Source organism: Lissotriton helveticus, chromosome 1_1 (assembly GCF_964261635.1).
Source record: "Lissotriton helveticus chromosome 1_1, aLisHel1.1, whole genome shotgun sequence".
NCBI classification, from domain to species: domain Eukaryota; kingdom Metazoa; phylum Chordata; class Amphibia; order Caudata; family Salamandridae; genus Lissotriton; species Lissotriton helveticus.
Genome location: NC_136057.1, coordinates 833,473,067 through 833,496,320, shown reverse-complemented (window position 1 = coordinate 833,496,320; position 23,254 = coordinate 833,473,067).

Genomic DNA, 23,254 nt, shown 5'->3' with positions numbered 1-23,254 from the left:
GTAGCTCAGTAAATATTGAAAGTAGCCAGTTCTTAGATTGTGGCAAATAGGGCATATACAAATGTATCAGAATAACATTAAGGCCCTGATTACAAGTCGAAGGTAAATTGGGATCACTATGCAGACATTTTGGCAGGTTAAACCCTTTGAAATTACCAGCGAAAAATGTTCGGTGAAGCCCAAAACAAGCAAAATTTGGTGCAGAAAACACAATTTCTGAATGCAAATACATATTTTCCGGGGACAAATCAGAATACAAGGTATACTGAAGTATTTACTGTATCCAGTAAATACAAAACCTTAGGAAATCGGGATTTACAGGACGAAACTCAATCTGAACAATGCAAATGTTTTATAAGTATGATTGCATCCAATAAGAAGTCTGGTGTTACAAACATTGTGTTATAACTACTGTAGGAAATTGGCTTACCATTGGGGCGCGGAAACCTTAATCAAGCAGCTACCACAATTCTTGCTGGGGTAAAATACAAGCAAACTCCAAATTAACCTGTGCTTAACCCTCTAGTACATTGGCACAGAAGCAGTCTGGTTAACTTAGAGGCAATGTCTATTTGACACCAAAAAGACAAAAATCTAATCAGCAGAACCTAAGATATGCAATATTAAAGATTTCAGTAAAAATGGTGCTTAAAAGCACAACGCTCCAAACATACTTATCTGGTTTCGCCGAACATGGACAAATTCATAAGTTCAGGCCGACCATGGTGGAGCGTGGGCCAGATACAGGGACCAAGTTACACTTTAATTTCGGGTTGCAGAGTGTTGCGAGGTACAACATCAAGGATAAGGCGATGAGTCAGGGATGCAATGCTTGGTCCTTGGCTGTACAGCAGCAGTTCCGAGGGTCTGCGATGCGAGGTCCTAAGATGAGGATTTATCATGCAGCAGTGGTTCTGAGGAGCTGCCAAGGATGTGTATCGCACAGAGGTGGTTCCAAAGAGCTGCAAGGTCCTGTGTCAGAGATACATCATGCAGTGGTGGTTCTGATGCAAGGCTGCAAGGCAATGGGTCGCACTGCAGCAGTTCTTCTGCTTGGACCACATCTGGGCTGGCAGAGCACCTTCAGGCTCACTTCCAAGAGTCCAGGACTGGGATGACACAGTTGGCAAGACTCACAGCAGACAAAGTACTGGTACTGGGTTCAAGGTGGTTGGAGCCTCTTCTGTTCCTTAGGCTCTGATTAGTAGGCCAGTCAAATAGCTCTTGGACTCATGCTGATGGTCCTTAGTTCAAACTGAAGATCCAGTCCTTCTCACTCAAGCAACAGGACAGCAGGGCAGTAGGGTAGCAGGGCAACAGAGTAACGGAGTAGAAGGGCAGCAAAGTAGCAGTCCTTCTTGAAGCAGAGCAGCACAGTTTGAGTCTTCAAGTAATAATCGGTTCCTGGAAGCATGGGAGGTGTACTGAAGTGTTGTTTCTGAGGGTCCACTATTTATCCTTGGTGCCAGCTTTGAAGTAGGAAAAGATTCTAGAGGGTTCCACCCTAGAGGTGTCTGGAATTTCCTGCCTCCCTGCTCTGTCCCCAGCTTGTCTGAGGCTCAATTGACTGATGTGAAACCCTTTGTGAGTGTGCTGAGGCAAAGCGTTTGTGATGTGCAAGTGTGGTAGGTGACAGCTCTTCCCCCTTAGTAAGTTAGAGATGCCCCATCCTGCCAGCATCTATTCCCCCTTTGTCTCACTGTCTGGGAGCAAAACACCTAGTCATGTCCACTCAGTCATGTGACCCAAGATACCGGCTGCAGGCACCAAATGGTTGGGACAAGAAAATGCCAACTTTGTAAAACTTCTATCAGGTAACAGTGCCTACAAGGGATTTTGTTTCAAACAATTAATTGAACTCAATTGAGCACAATCTATTTTGAGTGCCCTAGTTAGTGGCCTCAAGTAAATGAATTGTACAAATCAATTACAATAATCAGAAACTATATATATATATGAAAAAGAGCAAAGATGGGTGTATACTTCAAGTGTTAGCATTTTTATAAATATATAACTTACAGTGTACAAAACACAATTTACAAATACACATGTGACAAAAAGTTATCTCCTGATCACTAATGTAAGTAACCCATTTCTTTAGCCCATTTGCAGATAGAAACTAAAATTCGACTTTGAATCATTAATTCCTATATAACGATTTTTTTGTTGAGAAACGGGTTAGATATGTCAACGCTTCGGTCTTTTTGCGTAATTCATCCAGTAGACCATCTTCAGGACAAGGAGATTCATATGTTGACTGAAGACCCCTATGTACAATGAATAATCACAAAAATTGTGTATGTCAAATAAAAGACATAAAAAAAACAAGATATACACCCGGAGAAAGTGAAATGAAAATAGAACTACTTAAATATTGTGAAAAAATGGAGATCACTTGTATCTATAATCTGATTCCTCTAAAAACTGAAAGAGAATGCAAAAGCCATCACCCACCTATTTTTGAAATGGAGATGTTTAGCCAAAACTTACTTCAAATGAAATCAAGACGTAGACCCTTGAAAACTTAGTCCAGATGAATAGTAATGAATCAAGTCAATCTAAAAAAGAAGTATCGATTCATTATATGATTCTTTTTTTATTTTTTTTATTTAAAGTTTTTTATTGAAGTCTCAAAATTGCAATACATTAATTACATTAAAACCAATACATCCGTAAAAAGAGATTACCTTTAGGCATAATATTAAATTTCCAAAAGTTGATTGATAATTCATAAAGCACTAAGAAGTCAGGGACAGATAAAAAAAATAGACAAATCACTCTTAGCTTTATAACCACATACATAAGGCTGTGACCCCTCCTAATCTTAATAAAAGTATGTAGCCCAGATTTTTTTGAACTTCCTAAGACCCCCCACATGTAGTGAATAAGTGCGTTCGCTTCTTTTAACCGCTTTCATCTTATGGGCCCACTCTAGGACAGAAGGAATCAAATCGGTACGCCACCTTTCGCAATAAAAGTGATCTAGCTACTGCCATTGCAATGTATAAAAATGTAACCAATTGGTCAGGAAGGAGAAGATCTGGATCAAAACCAATAATAATTAACAAATTATTCACTACTAATTGAATACAACATTCAACTTCCAAGTAACAAAAAATCTCCCCCAAGAACTTCTGAATCCTAGGGCATTGCAACATAATGTGCGACCAATTAGCTGAAGGATGGTTGATACAGCGAAAGCAGTGCGCTGATTGATTGGCATACATTTTCGACAGGGAATGAGGGGTTCGATAAAGTTGCCATTTACTAAAAAACCAAAATCCTTCGCCAATTCGCACCTCTTAGCGTGCTGAAATTAAGTTTATTGATAACCGACCACATGTTAGCAGAAATTTCTAAGTCTTCATGATCCATCCATTTTTTGATTGCCTTCTGTCCAAGATCCAGGCCCCTAACCAAGGCTCAATGCTTTTTCCATGCCCCAGTTTTTCTACCAGGTACATCCTCTGAAAGTTCAAAAACTAGCTGATGTTGTTCGCCGATTTGGTAAACATCTAGCTCGGCAAGGAATTTGTGAAAGATGTTGTATGACCCCAAAAGAATAAAATCATTGACAATCAATTACGACATTTCAATCAGAGTCAACCATCTTCCATTCGTCAGAAAATCTGAGACCTTACAGGATCCTGCCGCGGCCCACTTTAAGGTGAGTTCTGAGGATTGTGTAATCCCTTCTAATGGTAAAATGCCAGATAGTAGAGTGGCTGAGTTAATTACAGGGATGGAATATCTTTTATAGAGCGCCTGTCGTTTTTTTAAAAGCCAATGAAGACACTTATAACGGACCAGTTTAGGGGATTTGAAGATTAAGAAAGGGGAGTGGTTCTGACTTTCCTTACGCATTAGATCCATAAAACTATTAATAAAGAGGTTTGACTGTAATTGAGGTTTGAATCTAGATAAATACTGTGCAAAATAAGCATAGTAATAATCCCTGAGATTCGGAAGGGCTAAGCCTCCCAGTTCTGATTCTTCATATAAAGTAATAAGTGCAATACGTGATGATTTCTTTGCCCAAAGAAAGGCTGTAAACATCGACTCTACTTGGGTAAAAAAGGAGCCTGATAAAATACATGGGATGGTTGAAAACAGAAAATAAAACAAAGGAGGAACAGACATTTTAATCAAGGCTCCTGACCTAGGATGGATAGAGGAAGAGAGTTCGAACGTAAAAACAATGCCTGAGATTTTCGAAGAAGCGGTGCAAAATTCAGGTGATATAGGTTGCTGCCACTTTCAGAAAAATATTCCACAAGGTATCTCTTAGGTTTGGTGTTCACGCAAGAAAGGATATCGGGGTGCAGACCCAAGCTTGCTCCACTACATTGTAAAATTTCAATTTTCCTTTTATTAATACGATACCCGCCTAAGGCCTCAAAATCCTCAAAGACCTGGAAATCTTTAGCCTGAACTTCTATCTCAGGTTTAATAGTAAGCATGGTATAGTCGGATTTGGCAGATTCTTAATGACCCCTTCCAGCTCTTCCATAGTGAAGGGGCTTGCCATAGATAGTTTTTCCAATTTTGAAAGTATCGATAATCCATTATTCTGCAAAAAAAATCTTTCTAGGAAAGTTATATCCACAGTCTGTTGTTGGCCATAAATGGACCCATAATGCTGTAGCATTATTTCCCTGATTTTGACTGGGTCATCTGTGTGCGAGGCGGTTAAGGGGCATTTTAAAGCATTATTCTGATTTGAAGCAGCCTGTTCCATAGCCTGTCAAGCTAAAAACCTACCCATAAAGTTACTTTCCTCATATTATTTTTGGCGGTATTGTTGAAAAGAGGCTTCACTCTGCATGTAGTAATTGGCACTGAGTTCACGGTTAGCCTGATCAAACTGGCGCTGGTTAAACACAGAAGGGTTGTTAAGAAATACAGAGTAGGACTCTTGGACCTTCTGCTTCAAGATTCTCTTATCTTCCCTAATTTTTTTTTTACAATTTCTGCATCTTTTCCGATAATTAACCCCCGGATTAAGGGCTTAAGTGTGTCCCAGACCACACTCAGAGGTGCAGACTCATAATTTCGTGATAACAATTCCTTGATCTCTGTCCCAATAAAACTCACCCAATCCTCTTGATTAAAATATTGTCTGTTCAGCGACCATCTTTTAGGGGACCTAACGCAATCTACTAATTGTACCTCAAGCACCAACATGGCATGATCAGAGAATCCATTATATAGGAATCTTTGCTGGCTAAAGCACAATCTCTGAGAAACCAGAAAAAAATCAATATGTGATGTGGTGCGGAATCTACCTGACCAACAAGTATACGCTATTTTAGTTGGAAAGGTCGCACGCCATGGATCCTGTAGGTCCAAAGTTACTCCATAATGTTGAAAGGTTCTCAAGGCTTTAGGTTTCCACTGTTTTTTAGCCCGCGCTGAGGAGTCTATTTTAGGATTCATTAGAACATTAAAATCACCCCCCAAAATCAGCTCACCCGGTGCCTGAATTAGGGACTGAAACAGATCCTCGTAGACCTTAGAATTATCCTCAACTGGGGCGTATATGTTGACAAAAGTTATCAGCCTCTATCTCTGTCTGAGAATGTAGGTAACCCAGCACCAACGACCATGCTGATCTTTATCAAAATTAACAACCTCTGCCTGAAATCTTTTACTTAAAAATATTGCTGTCCCTCTATGGGAAGCTGAAGACGAAGAGAATCCCCTATAAGCTGCTAAGGACCTAAACATAGAAAAATCTGCCAGCTTTGCAGCTGGTATATGGGTCTCTTGTAAAAAAATCACAGCCGGGTTTTCTGTTTTAGTCCATGATTCAATTGCCCGCATTTTCTTTTTATTGTTGTGAACATTGACATTAAAAGAAACCACTTTCAGCAGTTCCTTGCTAGCCATAGTTAAGACCTATCCAAAGCTTAAACCCCCTAAACATCTTATCCAGAGTCAAACTAACGAATTAATGTATAAAACCTGAATGAATTTGCAAAAGAAGGACTTCATTTTTTCCCTTATGCTCCCATCCCACCTCTTGTGACCCCTCCCCCCAAAATGTGGAAAACCTCCCACCTTAAATCCCTCCTCCTTAAAACTTGGACTCAGTAAGATTGCGGAGTGGATGTGTAAAAACTTTCTCAAACTTAACGGCGAGAAGACCGAGTTAATTGTCCTGGGGAAGAACAAAGAGCATTGGGGACCCCAACATTGGCCAGCTGAAATAGGTACCCCCCCGGTTCCAGTCAAACATGCTCATAATCTAGGTGTCATCATTGATGAATCTCTCAATCTGAACCAGCAAGTTGTGAAGACTTCGGCCACATGCTTCGCAATATTAAAATGGTTAAAAAAAATGTTTGGGATGCTGCCCGAACATACTAAGAAAACAGTTATCAACGCCTTAATAACCTCTAGGCTTGATTATGGTAACGTGTTGTACTTAGGGGCAAAAAAGGCCACAATCCGCAGACTGCAGACAGTGCAAAATGCAGCAGCGAGGCTACTGTGGAAAATTCCCATCTCCACATCAACCTCCAACTACATCCGAGAGTTGCACTGGCTAAAAATTGAGAACCGGATCAAATTTAAATCCCTATGCTTTATGCATAAGATCTCCACTAATAATGCCCCAAAGTATCTACAAAATCTTGTACGTCCCTATCGTCCATCTCGAACCCTTCGATCAGCTACGGCCAACCATTTTGTAATTCCCAAAATTAGGCTGTCACGCATGGGTGGCAAATCCTTTTCGTTTCTTGGACCCTCACTCTGGAACACTCTACCATACCCATTACGAAATGAGCCAAGTTATATGAAATTCAGGAAAGCTTTAAAGACCTGGCTGTTTAACATCTAAAAAACCTGCCTCAAATCATAACACTGGACCATTAGCGCCGGGAAACCCTTTGCTGGGTAGCTGTTGCGCTATATAAATGAACTAAATAAATAAATAAAAACCACACAAACCACATTTCAACCCCCCCATCTAACCTGGGTGTAATATAATTACACCCGAGTGATCTTACCCCTGACCCCCCAGCAATGCTAAAATTACCATCTATTAATTAAACATGCAAACAAGCATGCACTGTAAGGGTGGAACCCCTACTATGATCAGATAACAGCTTGGCAAACAACTTGACCTTGACTTGACCTTCCAATGAGAGAAGCAAGAGGCAAATGAGGCTTAACCCAGCTGACCCCCAATTTATGACCATGGCAGTTATATTAAAACAAGCATTTCCTTCTAAGCCCTGGAGCCCTGCGAGATCTCTCTTAATAATTCCCGGGCTTCATCTAGGTCAGAAAACATAAAAAATGTGCCCTTAACCAAGGCTCTCAATTTCGACTGTTGGGCAATAGATGCTTGCGCCCTATTAGCTTTAAATAGATGGAGGATCTTCACAAATTCCTTTCTCCCATGTGCCGCCACAGCACTCATAACGGAAAAAATGCGACATTTTACAGTTTATTCACTACAAACTGTCTCTGTTGGATTGCTTTAGACAGTATTCTCTCTTTTACACGGTAGTCTGCGAAGTATAAAAATATTGTCCGTGGCATCATAGAGCTAGGAAATGGACTGTCAGGAACACGATGAGCCCTGGTGATGGTGAGATCGCCTTCGAACTCTGGGATAACCCTTTGTTTGATGAATTAGTTGACCCACTGCAGGGTTTGGGAGCCTTCAATACCTTCCGGAATTCCAACTATCTGGAGATTGGACCTCTAAGAATGATTTTCTAGCTCCTCCAATTTATTCTCAAGAAGATGCTTGCTTTTGACGGCCGCTTTGGCTTCTCCCATTACAATGGACATCTGGTCCTCTAGAACTGAAATCCTGGCTTCTGCCTCCTGAGGTTTAATTGGAAAACTTGACATTGTCTCTTCAATTTTCCCTAATCGTTGATGAAGAGAGGCAAGTTCAGCTTTCTGTGTTCTCTTCAACTCACAGACTTCTTCCAGGATTGAGTTAAGCATGTCTTTGACACTAATCTTAAATTTGCCCGCTGGCTCTAAATTAGGACTAGAGATGACATGGGGAGGATCAACAGGGAAAGAAGAACAGCTCCCTACCATTATCCCCTCGGGAGACATCAAGCCAGTCAGGGGTGCCGGTTCTTGCAGAGGGACCCGAAGCTGTGTCGGTGTCGTAACTTGGGGAGTCATCGGTGAACCGGGGGCACTAGAGGCAACAACAACATGACCAGGTGTTTCAGATGGTTGCCCCACTTGTCTCCCGATTTGAGCAGTCGGCAAAGTTAAGGAGGTCAGCTCATCCTGACTTTGATTTTGTCCCGGGGATGTCTCCATGATTGTGAGAATATAAATTTTCAGGTTACCATGCGATTTTTCCGTTACTAATAGGGGCAGGGTCCAAATCTGTTGCAGGTACTAGGGCTGATGTCACTATGACCCCTGAAGGTTCCTTAGAAATTTTGAGGGCTGGGCTGGAGCCCAGAGAGGGGGATTGCAGCATTGCTTTCTTCAAAAATAATGCAAATTGTTTTGCTTCTTTTGTCTCTTTTGCCTTTTTGGGCCCTTCGGCCCCCGCATTAACCTGTAAAGATGTTGCTGGCAAAACTGTAGCTGCTTTCTTGTCTGCCATGCCCACCTGTTCTGAAGATGCGACAAAGGACAGCTCCTCCTCTTCTGAGCTCTCAAGTGTAGTATAAAATCCGAGCAAAATGGGGGCATTCTCCTTACTAGCCTGTCGGGCTAGCTCTTTTGCCTCCTTCGCCTGGGCTTGGTGAGCGTTGAGCAGCTTTCCCATTTTGACCCCCGCACCTCTGTATCTCCTTACAGCTCCTCGGTGTAATCTGAAGGTGCTTATGAGTTATGCTTCAATTATACTTTATAAAATCTCTCCCTAGAGAGTATAGCTGAGCCAAAGAAGTGATGAAGTTCATAACGCACACAGAGGAAGCCTGGAGGAAACACCTTATGTAGAAGGGAGACAGACGTAAAAAAAGTATATCGAACTCTCCTGATAACAACAGGCTAAGCAAGCTGCGCCGATCGTTTCCACTTCCCTTATCTTTCCTCAGCCTTCAGGGGGATTCTCGTCATCAGCGTCGGCATCTGCAGAAGGTTATGGCATTACACCCAGAACACGGCAGAACACGGCATTTAGTGCTTGCGGATCAAAGTGGCGGCTGCCGCTGTAGCAGCCTCTCTCTCCTCACCTGCTGCGGCTCCAACCGAACCCGCCGGGGGAGCAATTCCGTCGCCCAAGTGTGTAGACAAAGGAAAAGCACTTTCTGCAGAAAAGAACGTCAGGAAACCGCACAAAGCTGCGGTCGCCCAGCAGGACTCAAACAACCTCCAGCCTGCCGCACGCCGAATGCCAGAATGATCCACCATTGCGGGGGCGGGGTAGTGATCACATGTGGCTACTCGGAGGCATGGTTCTCCGTAGCCATCCCCTCCAGATACTCATTGTATGATTCTTGTTCACTTACAATAGCAGCAGAGTCACTATGATATGACACTCTATTGTCCTATTATCTGAATGATAAATGCTTAATCATAAAAAAGGGGAAAAGTGCTTTTTAAATTTTTTATCCTAACGGGATCTTATCTAGTGACCCATTGTTATTCAAGAAAATATTACATAATATCGGTAGAAGGAAATATCAGTGAAAAAACTGGAGTGTCTTATGAGTATCAACATGTATTATTGGTAAAGTTTCACAATTTGTTGTCTGGTGAACCAGCTAGCTTGTTTACCAAATCGGAGGACAAAAAATATGGTGATATTCACAAGCCAGATTTAAAAAGAAAAAACAGTGATATGATTAAAAGTACCTTTCTATTGCCTGTGGTATATTTAGAATTCGTCTCAAACCAATTATGCCATTTAATGTTTGTCGACTTGACACTTATGCTTAATAAAAGGCAGAAAGAGCAACAATGATGGTAATAAACTCTCAGTTTAAGGCTCAGGTATAGTAAGAGTGGAGATAACTAGATCTTACTTGTCAAATGGAGTGAATCACACACCGTCAGCGATCAGGAGTCAAACAGCATTTCAATAAAGTAGGAGGAAGCATATTTATACTTCCGGGTGTGGTTCAAATAAGATTACAAAAAGTGTACTGCTAACGTGGCGGCCTTCTTGGAAAGGCTATCTCATTGTTCAAACCCCATCTCAAGACGGCACACATTGATGCAGGGTTTCTGCTCATACACAGAACTGTGCACAGAGACCCAGGACCTTGGTGAATTGTGGTGGATCATAACACTCACCTCAGTACCTAGAACTCCTAACCGACTAGCATCAGTGTCACATTAGCTCTTTGTCCTATAGCAAAGGAACCAATGACTAGACAACCCAGAACTTGCGACTTAGGTTACTCTCAGGAATGGTGGAAATCAAGAACACTCTTTTGGTTTGTTATTCTCATACCAGTCCACAACATGGGTAAAAACTGTAAAGTTTACATCGGAAAACGCACAAGAAGGGGGGCAATTTTGGAACGCAGAGTTCAAGTTCGAATGAGACATAACCAAGTTAAAAATGTTGGCAAAGTGGATAATTGGGAGTGAAATTTCGAATTAATAACCACAAAACAATGTAAAACCCAACAGTGGGTGTATCATGTCCAACACATATAATGTGGAAAAAAGAAAAAATTAATTAAAATCATGAGTCCAGTACATGTCTATGAAGTAGAAAAAGTGTAACTTCAATCCAACAGCGTATAAGCACAGTACGTTGCAACTGCTTGCAAGAGGAAGTCGCTGTTATCATAAGCGAACATTTCAGCCATCCAATTCATCAATGGAAAAGAACGCAAATGTTCTTCAACTCCCGGAGCCTCTAGCACCATCAGAGGAGAACTCGGGTGTTCTTCTATATAAGTGCATGCCAGAAAGTCGTGGGCTGCAGTCCATATATTCCAATTACCTAGGACTCCATGTGCCGCTGCGCAGGCCATTATTCCGACACCAGAACAGTCTAACTTATGAGCAACCAAGTGACTCATTAGTAGATCATAATCCGGGTTAGGAGACACCGTATTGCAGAGACACAAATCCAGAGTCCGTTCAAAACTACAATCCAGGCAATGCACATAAAGTACAAAAACCGGAAAGACAATCCATATGCCACACTCAATATAGCCAGAGGTAGCGATCCATAGTATTCAAGCATCTGGTTACGAAGCTGGAGCAGGCGGGGCAGGTTGTCAAGCCAAGGCGAGGATCAACGGTAAGCAGCCAAAGAGGCTGGAAAAATTAGAATGAAAAAATGCTGGTATCACACCAAATATAGTTTGGAATGAGGTCACAAGGCCAGAACTTACTATCTTAAAAAAGGGCGCCAAGCCTGTGGTCGACGAGGCATTGAATATAGTGTGAATCAAAGTGCCAAAATGCAGGGGAGATCAGTATTTAAAAGGGCATGCACCTTGGTACGAGTGATTGCCACGTGAAGGACATATGTTTCACGTGAAGAAGTAAGGGCGACTTCTTTTTGAGACAAAAGAGCCCTCATTCGACTCATCTTGTTGAACTCTACTTTCAAGGTCGGAATGGAAGGCCAGATGGATACATCGAGCTTCCCATGCAGAGTAGGGAATAGCAATTTTTTTTAACAGGCTACACGTTGGGAAACAGTCACAATGTACGGTATCCCTGCCAGCATGCCACAACTACCGTTTGCTAGCAACGTGAAAGTCAGAGTTATAGCTGGGACAGGATTCCCTTTCAAAATGAAGGCTAAATTTGGTGCGTCAGAATTACAAGAGCCGTGAAATTGGATGTGTCTGCAAACTAATGAGTGATCAGGTGTTGAAGTGCAATGCTCATCCTTCAAATAAACTTCTTTACCCTCCCTCAGGCACCTATAGGTGACTGGCAGAGACCAAACCTCATGTAGAAAGGCAGTTCCTAAAGGTTCATATCTGCCTATGGCATAATACTTCATACATGAATTGAATTTGAATAAGGGAAAAGGCAACATTATTAACCCATGAATGAGCCATACAGCAGAATTATATTCAGCCACAAAAAATGGTAAAGGTTCCAGTTTTTCAATATGCAAAAGTGAATAGGCAGCATCTTTCATAGACATAAATTGTTGCTTAACAGTCAAATTAAATGGTAAAAATAAAGAAGAGGTATTCATGTAGTCCCATGGAACTTTACCAGCCTTTAACATTTGTAATGTCAAGGCAAATTGCATGATAGAACGTAATTGATTTTGACTATGGTACAAAACAGACTCTTCATCCTGTATGATATCAACAACAGATGAAACAATATTATCCAATGTGTAAATTCGGGAAGAAAGGGTGTTAATACTGCTATCATCAACTGCAAGCACTTTTTGCTAAATTAGCTTGGTCGATAGCACGGAATCTAGATGCAGCTTCTATTTGTGATAATTTCCACACTTCGGTATAAGCAGCATATAAACCATAAATACATCTTTTCGACCTGCCACCTGCAGGGCCTTTAACAAAATCATTCAGATCAACATTATCAGTTAATTTGGACAAATGGAGTTCAACTGATGCTAAGGTGGAATGTTTGAGCCAACTTTGACAGAATTTGCCTACTGAATAGGTAGTAACAGTGTGGTCACTTTCAAAATGAGGATCCACCCTAACCTGTGTGCAGCCCGGGGCTAGACACAGAAAACGTTGACACAGATCTGAACTTTTTGCCATAACAACCAACCACGGGAAACAAAACTGGAAATATTAAAGGAGGAATTTGGTATCAGAGCCTGTAACTCAGTAAGGGACTTATCTGTGTGATTGTACCAAGTACAGGAACTGGTGCTCGATATGAGGGACCTTCTTGTTCTCCACCTTCTCATGGACCAGATCACCAACTCGGGGTAGCCAGCCAACTACCGGAATCTGAAGAGCAGCATCAGATGTGGAGGGCAAGTGTTCCTTTGCAAGACTGTCTCTGGTCTTTTGTAGGTTCTGTAAAACGTCAGAATGTTCATCTACGTCAAAGGATGCGGCAGACACCGCCATGTCTAGACCCTCATGGTCCAGAGCAAACATATTGATGCCAAAGAGCATTTCATATGGGGTCCGCCCACCCAGAGACCTTCTAGGGAGATTATTAAGTGCACGTTGCATGCTATAGAGATGTGCTAGCCGGTTCCGGCCTGCAGCTAAAACCTTAGCTGTCAAGGAATGCTTTAAGTCACGGTTCATTTGCTCCACAACACTGTTGCCTTCAGGCCTGTATGGAGACGAAAATTTGACTTGGACCCCCAATGAAGCCATGGCATCCTTGTACGCCTTAGAGGCGAACACTGGACCCTGGTCCGAATGAAGGGTACCACATGCAAAAATTCCCAAAAAGACACGCAAATTCCTGATGACAGTGCGGGCACCAGCACTCCTTTGTGGCCACACCCAAACAAAGCGCGTGCACGAATCTACTGCAACTAAGATGTACTTATACGCAGTTTCTGAGGAGAAAGAAACGCAGTGATCTAAATAAACACACCCAAGTGGTTTATTAGATATGTACAACTGTGCCTGGGGTGGGCGCGCAGCAGTTGAAGGTTTAATCTGCTGGCAAATGTCACAAAGAAAGACATAATTACACGTTTGTTTGTACAATCCGAGCCACCAGTAACGCTGTTGCAGGAGAGATACAGTAGCTGACATGCCAACATGCTCCAAGGCCCTACCCTTGTGAGCCGCTGTTATAAAAGTCTGCCTGTGGTCCCCGTTGGGAATCAACCTGCCACCAATGTCGTTAATTCTCACATAGGGAACTTTATTAGGACATTAAATGATAAGAGTATATGGAAGGGAAACTTTTAGGGTAATTACCTCCCTTCTTTGCGGCAATAGCTGACAAGATGTCATCATCATTCTTACTTTTGGAATGAGTAACTGCTGCTACTACATATGTCGCAACTTCTGTCTTCACTGCCTCATCAGCAAGACCGTTACCAACGGCGTGTACCCCCACACGTTGGTGACCAAGAGTATGAATTACAAAGACGAGTGGGAGCCGTTCTTTAAGCTCAGCCACTCGAACCCATAGCATTTTGTGTTTGATTGTGCTACCTTTGGAATCAGAATAGTCATTCTGAGTCCAAAAGAATAAGTTGTCGTTGTAAGACTGTACACAGTAGTAAGAGTCACTTACAATAACAGTCACACCAGAGTCTGCGTACTCCAGTGCAAGCACCAGAGCACAGAGCTCTTCCAATTGGGCGCTACAGTGCCCCAAGATCTGTGTATGCACGACATCGGACCTGAACTCTCCATTCACCATAGTGCCAACCACTATTGCGCAGGCCGCTGAATACGCATGCTTAGACTCTGTCGCGGGTTGCGCCGATCCGACTGTGTATATGATACAATGGAAATCCACTAGTGGGCGCATGGTCAGAGGAGCAGGATGAACAAATTCATACTGCAAGTACTCTTCAGTCTGCAAAGAGGAATCAAAAATAAAAGTGACATCAGGAGACGTCAAATATGTGGCACATTGTATCCATTGGGGATGTAAAGCCTTCGAATTCGGTACACTGGCTTTTGTCACTGCCTCCAGGGCAGGATATGGTGTAACAATCAACATGCATTTCCCCTGTGACAGCACATGTTCTTTCAGAATCGCCATCTGTACTGCAGTCAAAACTTTTTCCACAGAAGAAAACCGCATTTCAGCTGAAATGTACAAGTGTAACTTGTAAGCGATAGGGACCGTGTCACCCTCATTAAAAGTCAGATACGTGAAACCCACCGTCCCAGGCACAATTCATATTACCAGGTTGGTGTGGTTGTCACAAGTAAGTAAGAATTTATATTCAAGAAGATCAGACTGCAAAGACTGCAAAATTGCAGAATGTTCAGGCAGCCAGCAAGATTTGGAGTAAGTAGGTTGTACCAAGGCTAAAGCGGCTTAATACGCTGGGCATAAATGGGAATGTAAGTACGCCCGGAGTACAAAAAAACCAGTAAAGATTGCAGTTTTTTCAGAGTTGTAGGGGCGCGCAGTAGTGTGCATTTCCCCAGGAAGTGAGGTTCCAAACCTCGACCTTCATTGTTGAGCTCATAACCCAAGAACAACACTGTAAATTCTGCAATGTGTGACTTTGCAAAAGTTAAATTTGTAAACGAAGTCCGCAAACATACAGATGATGTGGTCAATGCGACACAGATGCGTCCACAATTCGTTGTCTGTGAGCTAAATGTCATCCACATACGACCACGCATCAGGGCCGAGACTCTCTAAGAGAGAGACTATGCGGGCAGCAAAGACGCCAGGACTGTTCCTATAGCCCATAGCTAATCTTCAGAACTGTTTTTGCTTGCCGCCATAGGTGAAAGCTGTCCATTAACTACTAATAGAGGACTGATTATGGCTACTAGAGCCATTGGATATGTCAAGTGTGGTCTTAATCCGTTTACGCACAAGACTATCATATCAGGGCTGAACTGTGAGTATTTTGTACCACTTAGGTCCGACAATGGGAGTTTAAGTGTCAGTAATCCAATACCAAACGGTACGAGCCATCAGGCTTGGTCACAGTAAAAGAGGATTATTCATCGGAGACACACACATTTCAATCACACCTTGATATTCCAATTGGTCAAGGATTTCCACCACAGGACTTTCGCTTCTCATCGCATGGGGTATTGTGGTCGAGGCTGTGGAATAGACCGCAATGGAATCTCATGTCTGGGAGAAAATTTGTCCCATCCACATTGAGTACGGTACACTGCTGGTGCAAGCACCTTAGCCCATTCTTCTGCAAAATGCAGGGCCTGCTCCTTTGGCACAGTATGTGCGAAAGCAGGGAGGATTACCTCCACCCCTTGTAGAGCGGCTAGAACGAAAGGAGGTGGCCAATCCACCTCCCCTAACAAAATGTCATAGGTAGTTGTCAGATTTTCCCAAAATACCCCTTTTCTAGTACATTGTATGTCACCTTCAATTAAAAGGACTATCTCATAAAGTCTCTCAGGGGGAGCCACTCTAGTGTCAGCTGTCTCAACAGCAACAAACATGTCAGTTGCTGTCACCTTCAGAAATGGACGCAATGCTTCCCGCACTACTGTAATTTCCGCCGTGCTGTCTAACATTGTCAGCACCCACGTCAGGTTCCAAAGCTGTGTTCTCACTATCCGTGGCATGTCTCGCTGTTAAATCGGCAACATTCTTCTTCTGAAAATGGGGTCGAGGACATTGAAAGTCGTCTTTCTCGCCTTTACCTTCAGTCTTGCGGGGCTGCTCACAGCCTTGATGGGCACCCCGACCTTTGCCGCCGTCTCCTCCACCGGTTGGTGAGACCGAGAACGTTGATCAGGAACCTGAAAACGATCAGGTGACTTAATAGTAGAGCGGTAGGGCAAATAAGTGCGCTCAGTAGACATAGGTATTGGCGAAGAAGGACGTGACCCCTGTTTCTGTTGCTTTTTCCCCTGTTTCTTATTCTTATTCCAATTCTACTTTGAAAAATCGGGCGTTCGTCTTTATTAACCTTCTGCTCCTGAGTTTGCTTCTGTGCTGCTTTAGCAAAAGTCTTAACACCCAAACTATTGCGGACAATGGTCTTATAAGCCTCCGCAATGATTTTAGGTAACTTTCTGGGTTTATCGGCATCGGGAACACCACACAGAGCATTAGATACCTGGAAGTTTACCGCATCTCCCTTGACATTAGCAAGGACCAGATCGGAAACCACCTCAAACACTCCCACGAGCCTCATTCCCAACTCAACAGCCGCCTCCGCACCGTGTTCATCCTGTACATGCTTAATGACGGAGGGTAGGACAGCCATTGACGGAGTGCCGAAGCACTTAGTATATTGTCCAAAAGGGTACGAACTTGCGCACCCATATGTCGCACTACGAATTCAGGAATGTATCCTTGCCAACAAACAACTTATCTTTTCCTCAGTACTTATAGCACTCTTCTCTTTTACGCACAGTAGTTCAATCTGTAATCAAAAACTTTTTCCAGAAATTCATCCATACTTCCAACATCACTGTGATAGCAGCGAAATTCCAGCATAATTCGTTTTCATATTTTCACATATCTCCTGCATGCCTTCCAGGCCTTCAACAGCGACACGTCGAAAAGAATCATTGTAAACTATTTCAGCTCAAAAAGATGTTTATTTCTTATTACCCAATGCATTTCAGGCTGCAAGGGCCCTTCGTCAGGGGTCACTGAAATAAATAATAAAATACTTCTCAACGTTTTGTGTGATGCAAACTCTCTGCGATATAATAAATTATATCCTTGGTGTAACGTAAACCCACATGTTCAAAACCCGCTACAGTTTAAACCTTAAAAACCCTAGTGCTAATCTCAAACCTCCCACAATGTATCCCCTGCCTAAACCACAAATTAAATGTGCGCAGTGAATACACTATTAGGAAACCCATTGGTGAGCGCGTTAAACCACAAGCCTTACGCGCATACCCTTTAGAATACGTAGCCTTCTCGGATTGAAACCCACAGTTACATTCACCCACTACACTGTTGTTGACAATAACCATCCCCAAAAGTGCTCTGCAGGATGCGAGCAGATTAATCACCTTAAAGAACCACGAATGGCAGTTTCATCGTAACGTTCAGCTCCCATTACCAATGTCAGCATTCGGTTTGAGTGAAAACCTTTCAGCCACGCTTATAAACTCGTGCTCTATAGTGAACAGGTGTGGTTCTACTCGATGACCCAAGCCCCTCGAGGTTCAAATCCTTAAAGGAACAGGTCTTACTTAAAAGTTAAACAAAAGCAATCACACCCATGCTTCACGTGAAATGCCAACCTGAACATGCTTTTAAATTATGAAAATGACAATGCAACCCTCCCACATTGAACCATAAAATATACGATAAAATAGTGCTTGCAATGCAGTCAGGTGTGAATCCAAATGCATAAAAATAACACAACTACAAATGAAATGCGACTCCGAATAAAAAGCAACAATATGTGCAGAAGCACTTAGTATAGACAGTCGCAAAAATCTCACCTCAGGTTTCACAATCAGGAACCTCTGGTATTAAGTCTTTCTGCAAACTTCTTGTCAAAATCCTGTGTTTCTCAACAGGAGACGTATTAGGGAACACTTCTTCCAGCTGGTCAAATTTCTCAGCAAGCCAAAAAGGCATATCGTCCTTATCTTTGGGCCGCTTGCCCATAACCGAATTAACCATGACGGGATTAATTTTCATCCCGGTCGGCAAGCTGGTTGCGCCACAGCACCAGGTGGCCCTACCTGGACGTTGCGGGTTACGTATTGCACTAATGCCTGGTGCACCCCAACCAAAGAGCATAGAGCACACGTAACTCATCAATAGTGACTGTAAGGTAACGCGGATGCGGTGTGTAACCGGCCAAAACCGCCCGCGTGGCCCCAAGAATATAAACAAAGGGCCCAACCGAACCGCTGCCACCGACTGGGGAAGGGCGCCATTAAACCAAACTCGATGCTGCCAGGCTGAAATAGGAATCTCCAGCGTCCTATATGGGGAGTAGTTTATTGGCATGGCCGTGGGAGTATAAATGTGAAACAGACCAGAATCCGCATCGACAGCAGGAAAGGTAACCCATGAGAAGAAAAGCTTAAATGGGGATGCCACTTCAGTACTCACCACGAATACTACTTCCATGCCATCTACAGTGATGCCATATGTCTGCAAATGATTGCGGACGGCCACCCTACTATATTGGGGGTTCTCAGTGTCAGCCATAAGGACACAGTAGAGAAGAAGCACTAAGCAAATGTAGCGTAACACAAAATGGGTAGTAACTCAAAGTACGAACCTTTATAAATGATCAAGCTTGAAAAAACCTATGTAACTATAGGTAGGTTATACCGTCACCACTGTCAACCGGAAACAATAGTGAGGGTGTCGTGGACTGATATAAGCACTACTCGAGAGTCTCAAAATAAGACCACTAGGTTAAGTGCGCCATGTTGCAGGGATTCTGCTCATACACAGAACTGTGCACAGGACCTCAGTGAATTGTGGTGGACCAAAAAACTCACCTTAGTACCTAGCACCCTAACCAACTAGCATCAGTGTCACATTAGCTCTTCGTCCCATAGCAAATGAACCAATGAATAGACAACCCATAACATGCAACTTAGGTTACTCACAGGAATGGTGGGAATCAAGAACACTCTTTCGTTTTTTATTCTCATACCAGTCCACAACATGGGTAAAAAGAGACACTGTAAAGTTTAAAATGTTTCTTTTAACAACGTGCTCTAAATGTAGTATTTTTGCTAACATAAGCAGGCATATGATTAAAAATAATACAATCAGCATTGTTACAATTCCATAAAACACAAAAGGAGAAATCATATTATAATGATAGTGGAAACAGGTCCTATAGTGCCTTGTATGCCACCGTCCCTAGCTAGGAACTATGTTTTATAAAATATAGAAGGTGTCTTAGACTTGAATGGGGGACCCCATACCTCCAAGATCAGCAAAGGTGAATTACATCAAGATCTGCAAAAGCTCTCTCGCTCTCTGCAAACGGAATTTTTCCAAGTGCATAAAATCATACGTGCATTGCCATATTAAAGGCCCCAGAATTTCAGTTAGCTGCAGCTGCGTGTATGTTGTGTCTAAGCGTGTGCCGATCAGCCCAAAAAACAGCTAACATTGTTATGATAACCTTGGAGGCTTTAGCACTCACTGTGCAGACAAACATCGCGGTGTAAGTCTAGGGATGTTGAAAACAAGCCATTCTCATGTGAAGATATCCACGCAGTTCAACTTACGACAACAGTTACATGCAGTATTGTGTGCAAAAGCGGCAAAAGGACAAAATGGCGTTTAAACATCTAATAAGCCTATACTAACTTAGCAATGTGCGCAAACAAAGGCCTGCCTTCACTACAACATAAGATGAATAATCTATTCTGTTTCTAGAATGTTTGCAGAGGTGTCGGACTCATAAAGAGGCCAATGTTGGGTATTTAATATCCTGGTCCTTACCTACATAAATGTAAGCGTTACAAGCCATCTTGTGCTGGAGACTGACTAAAAAAAGAGCAGCAACCATAATGGTGAGATATCCTAAATTCATCAAACTTTGTCAATATTTTCTAAAATGAATAATCTAACACACAACATGTTGTTGTTGTAAAGAGATTGTTTAAGAAGATAAGATACTTAATCTCATGACAATCGTCATCTTAATAAAATACCCATATATGCAGTAATTTATAAATTCAATATTTTGCTGGGAGGCTCGTGACTAGATTAGAGGTTCATCGTTGAAGAGGGTTATCTTGCGTTATCAATCTTATTGATAAAAGATATAGTTCCAAACTAAATGGATTTAGATGATAACATAGGATTGCTATGTGAATAGCAACAGATCCTTCGTTGCTAATTTAGAAGAAAACATCAAAAGGAATGGGAAGGGAAAGAAAAAAGGAAGGAAATAAGTAGAAAAAAGAAAAGAAGAAAGAAAGGGAAGAAAGGAACTAATCTTGTGCATGCTGTTAATCCAAGATTGTGTTGGTTAAGGCAGAAGAGCTTGAATTTCATTTAAACACTTGATATCACAGCCATAGTATTGAAAAACTTCATACATTCAGTGTATGTATTGAAACATCAAAGTCAAGGATTTAACTAGAGTTCACAAATACATTCCATATGTCATGAGAGTATTGCAGAATCATTGTTTGGTATTTACAAAGGCCATGTACTTTACAATGAACATAGTTATAACAGGTTCATTTATACATGTGCGACAAGAAGCATAGTTACCAGCATAGATTCAGTAGTCATCAAGCTTAGGCATTTCCTGTAAGGATTAGTAAAGCACGCCATAAAATAGAGGGCAAATACCACTCTGTAGCATGTTTAAATCATAAATGCTAGTGTTTGCCATTCTACAGCCAGATTCAAGCCCTTAATGACATTATCAGTTTTGCTGATCAAATCGTTCTCTTTTAGTGTTAAAATGTGTTCAACATTGGATATTCTTTTATACAGTTATATCACTCCAAGTGACATATTGACATATTCAGTGTTTGATTATTATAATTGATTTGCACAATTCATATACTTGAGGCTACTAACTAGGGCACTCAAAATAGAGTGTGCACAATTGAGTTTGATTAATTGTATGAAACAAAATCCATTGTAGGCGCTGTTACCTGATAGACGTTTTTCAGTACCCAAGCCTCCAAGGGTGTATTGGGGTGCCCAATTTACTCGATTGTAACTATGTAAAACTGACATTTTCAGAATTACGACTTAAATCTTACTTTACCCTTAAGAGGATTTTAAATTACAATTCTTTAGAGACCAAACCTGACAATCCCACCTGCTCCCAATTGGAAGTTATCCAATTAAATGTAAGAAGGGAACCCAATATTATCCGATAGGAGAGGTAAGGCTTGGAATAGTGAAAACAAATGTAGGATTTTTCACTACCAGGACAAGCAAAACTTAAAAGTTCATGCATTCTGTCATATGGGCTATTTAGGGATTACCCTAGGGGTGACATATGCATTAACCAGCTTTTTGCGCCACTAAGGCTTGTTCTGCTCTTCTACCAAAAAACAAGCCCAATCCTCCATAAAACAAAGCCGAAACCCAAACAAACATCTACTAAAAAGAAGCCCAAATGATGGTTGAAAGCGAAAATTGCTTAAAAGCCTAAAAAATATAACCACGAAAATGGAGGCATGGAGTAAAAAGTGCCCTCAATAAAACTGTGGAATTAGGAGGAGGTGGGAGGAAGGAAAACTATATTTATATGTAATTAGCTATAGTGCCGAAACAACACACAGGCAAACAGAAACAGAGCAGGAAACAAGGAAATAAAGTAGCCCCCCAGTGAACAGACATATAACTGTAGTATGATGAGACAGTACTTAGTCCCTGCTGCATGGGAAGGACAGGAGAGAGAAAGGAGGGACAAAGAGGCCGGACTGATCACTGGCAAACAAGGATTTTGAGGGACACTGAAGCAAACAAATCAAAAGCTGGGGGATGGCTTTTACCCAACATATGAAATTACAATAGGTCTCGAAGGCTCGACATAAAGAGGAAGGTTTAGGCCTGGCTAAAGGTTTATTGTGCCAGGTCTAAATGGCATTTTAGACTGCACACACAGGCTGAAATAGTAGGCCTGAGCTATGTTTAAAGGACTACTTAAGTGGTGGCATAATGAGTGCTTCAGGTCCATTAGTATCATTTAATTTACAGGACCTGGGTACGTGTAGTACCAATTTAATAGGGACTTACAAGTAAATTATATGTGCCACTAGGTGTAATCCAATGTCACCATGTTTAAAGAAGAGAGAACAAACATCCACTAAAAAGAAGCCCAAATGATGGTCAAAAGCGAAAATTGCTTAAAAGCCTAAAAAATATAACCACTTAGAGGGAGGTATGGAGTAAAAACTACCCTCAATAAAACTGTGGGATTAGGAAGAGGTGGGAGGGAGGAAAACTATATTTAAATGCAATCAGCTATGGTGGTTAAACAACACACAGGCAAACAGAAACAGAGCAGGAAACAAAGAAATAAAGTAGCCCCCCAGTGAACAGACATATAACTGTAGTGTGATGAGACAGTACTTAGTCCCTGCTGCATGGGAAGGACAGAAGAGAGAAAGGAGGGACAAAGAGGCCGGACTGATCACTGGCAAACAAGGATTTTGAGGGACACTGAAACAAACAAATCAAAAGCTGGGGGATGGCTTTAACCCAACATATGAAATTACAATAGGTCTCGAAGACTCGACCTAAAAAGGAAGGTTTAGGCCTGGTAAAGGTTTATTGTGCCAGGTCTAAATATCATTTTAGACTGCACACACAGGCTGGAATGGTAGGCCTGAGCTATGTTTAAAGGACTACTTAAGTGGTGGCATAATGAGTGCTTCAGGTCCACTAGTAACATTTAATTTACAGGACCTGGGTACATGTAATACCAATTTAATAGGGACTTACAAGTAAATTATATGTGCCACTAGGTGTATTCCAATGTCACCATGTTTAAAGAAGAGAGAACAAACACTTTAGTACTGGTTAGCAGTGGTTATGTGAACAGAGTCCTAAAACCAACAAAAACCAAGCCGGTAAAAAAAGGAGAAGTAAGGCAGAAAGTTTGGGAGTAGACTACCCTACAGCTGACAGGTCCACCAACTACATCTTGAGAAGTATTAAATAACATGTTATGTATGGCTCTGGTAGAGATCAACTAGCATGAATAACTGGATTTGAAGCAGTACTTCACTGCTATGACATAACAACAGTGGAAAGAGCAGATCTAGAAAATCGGCCACCC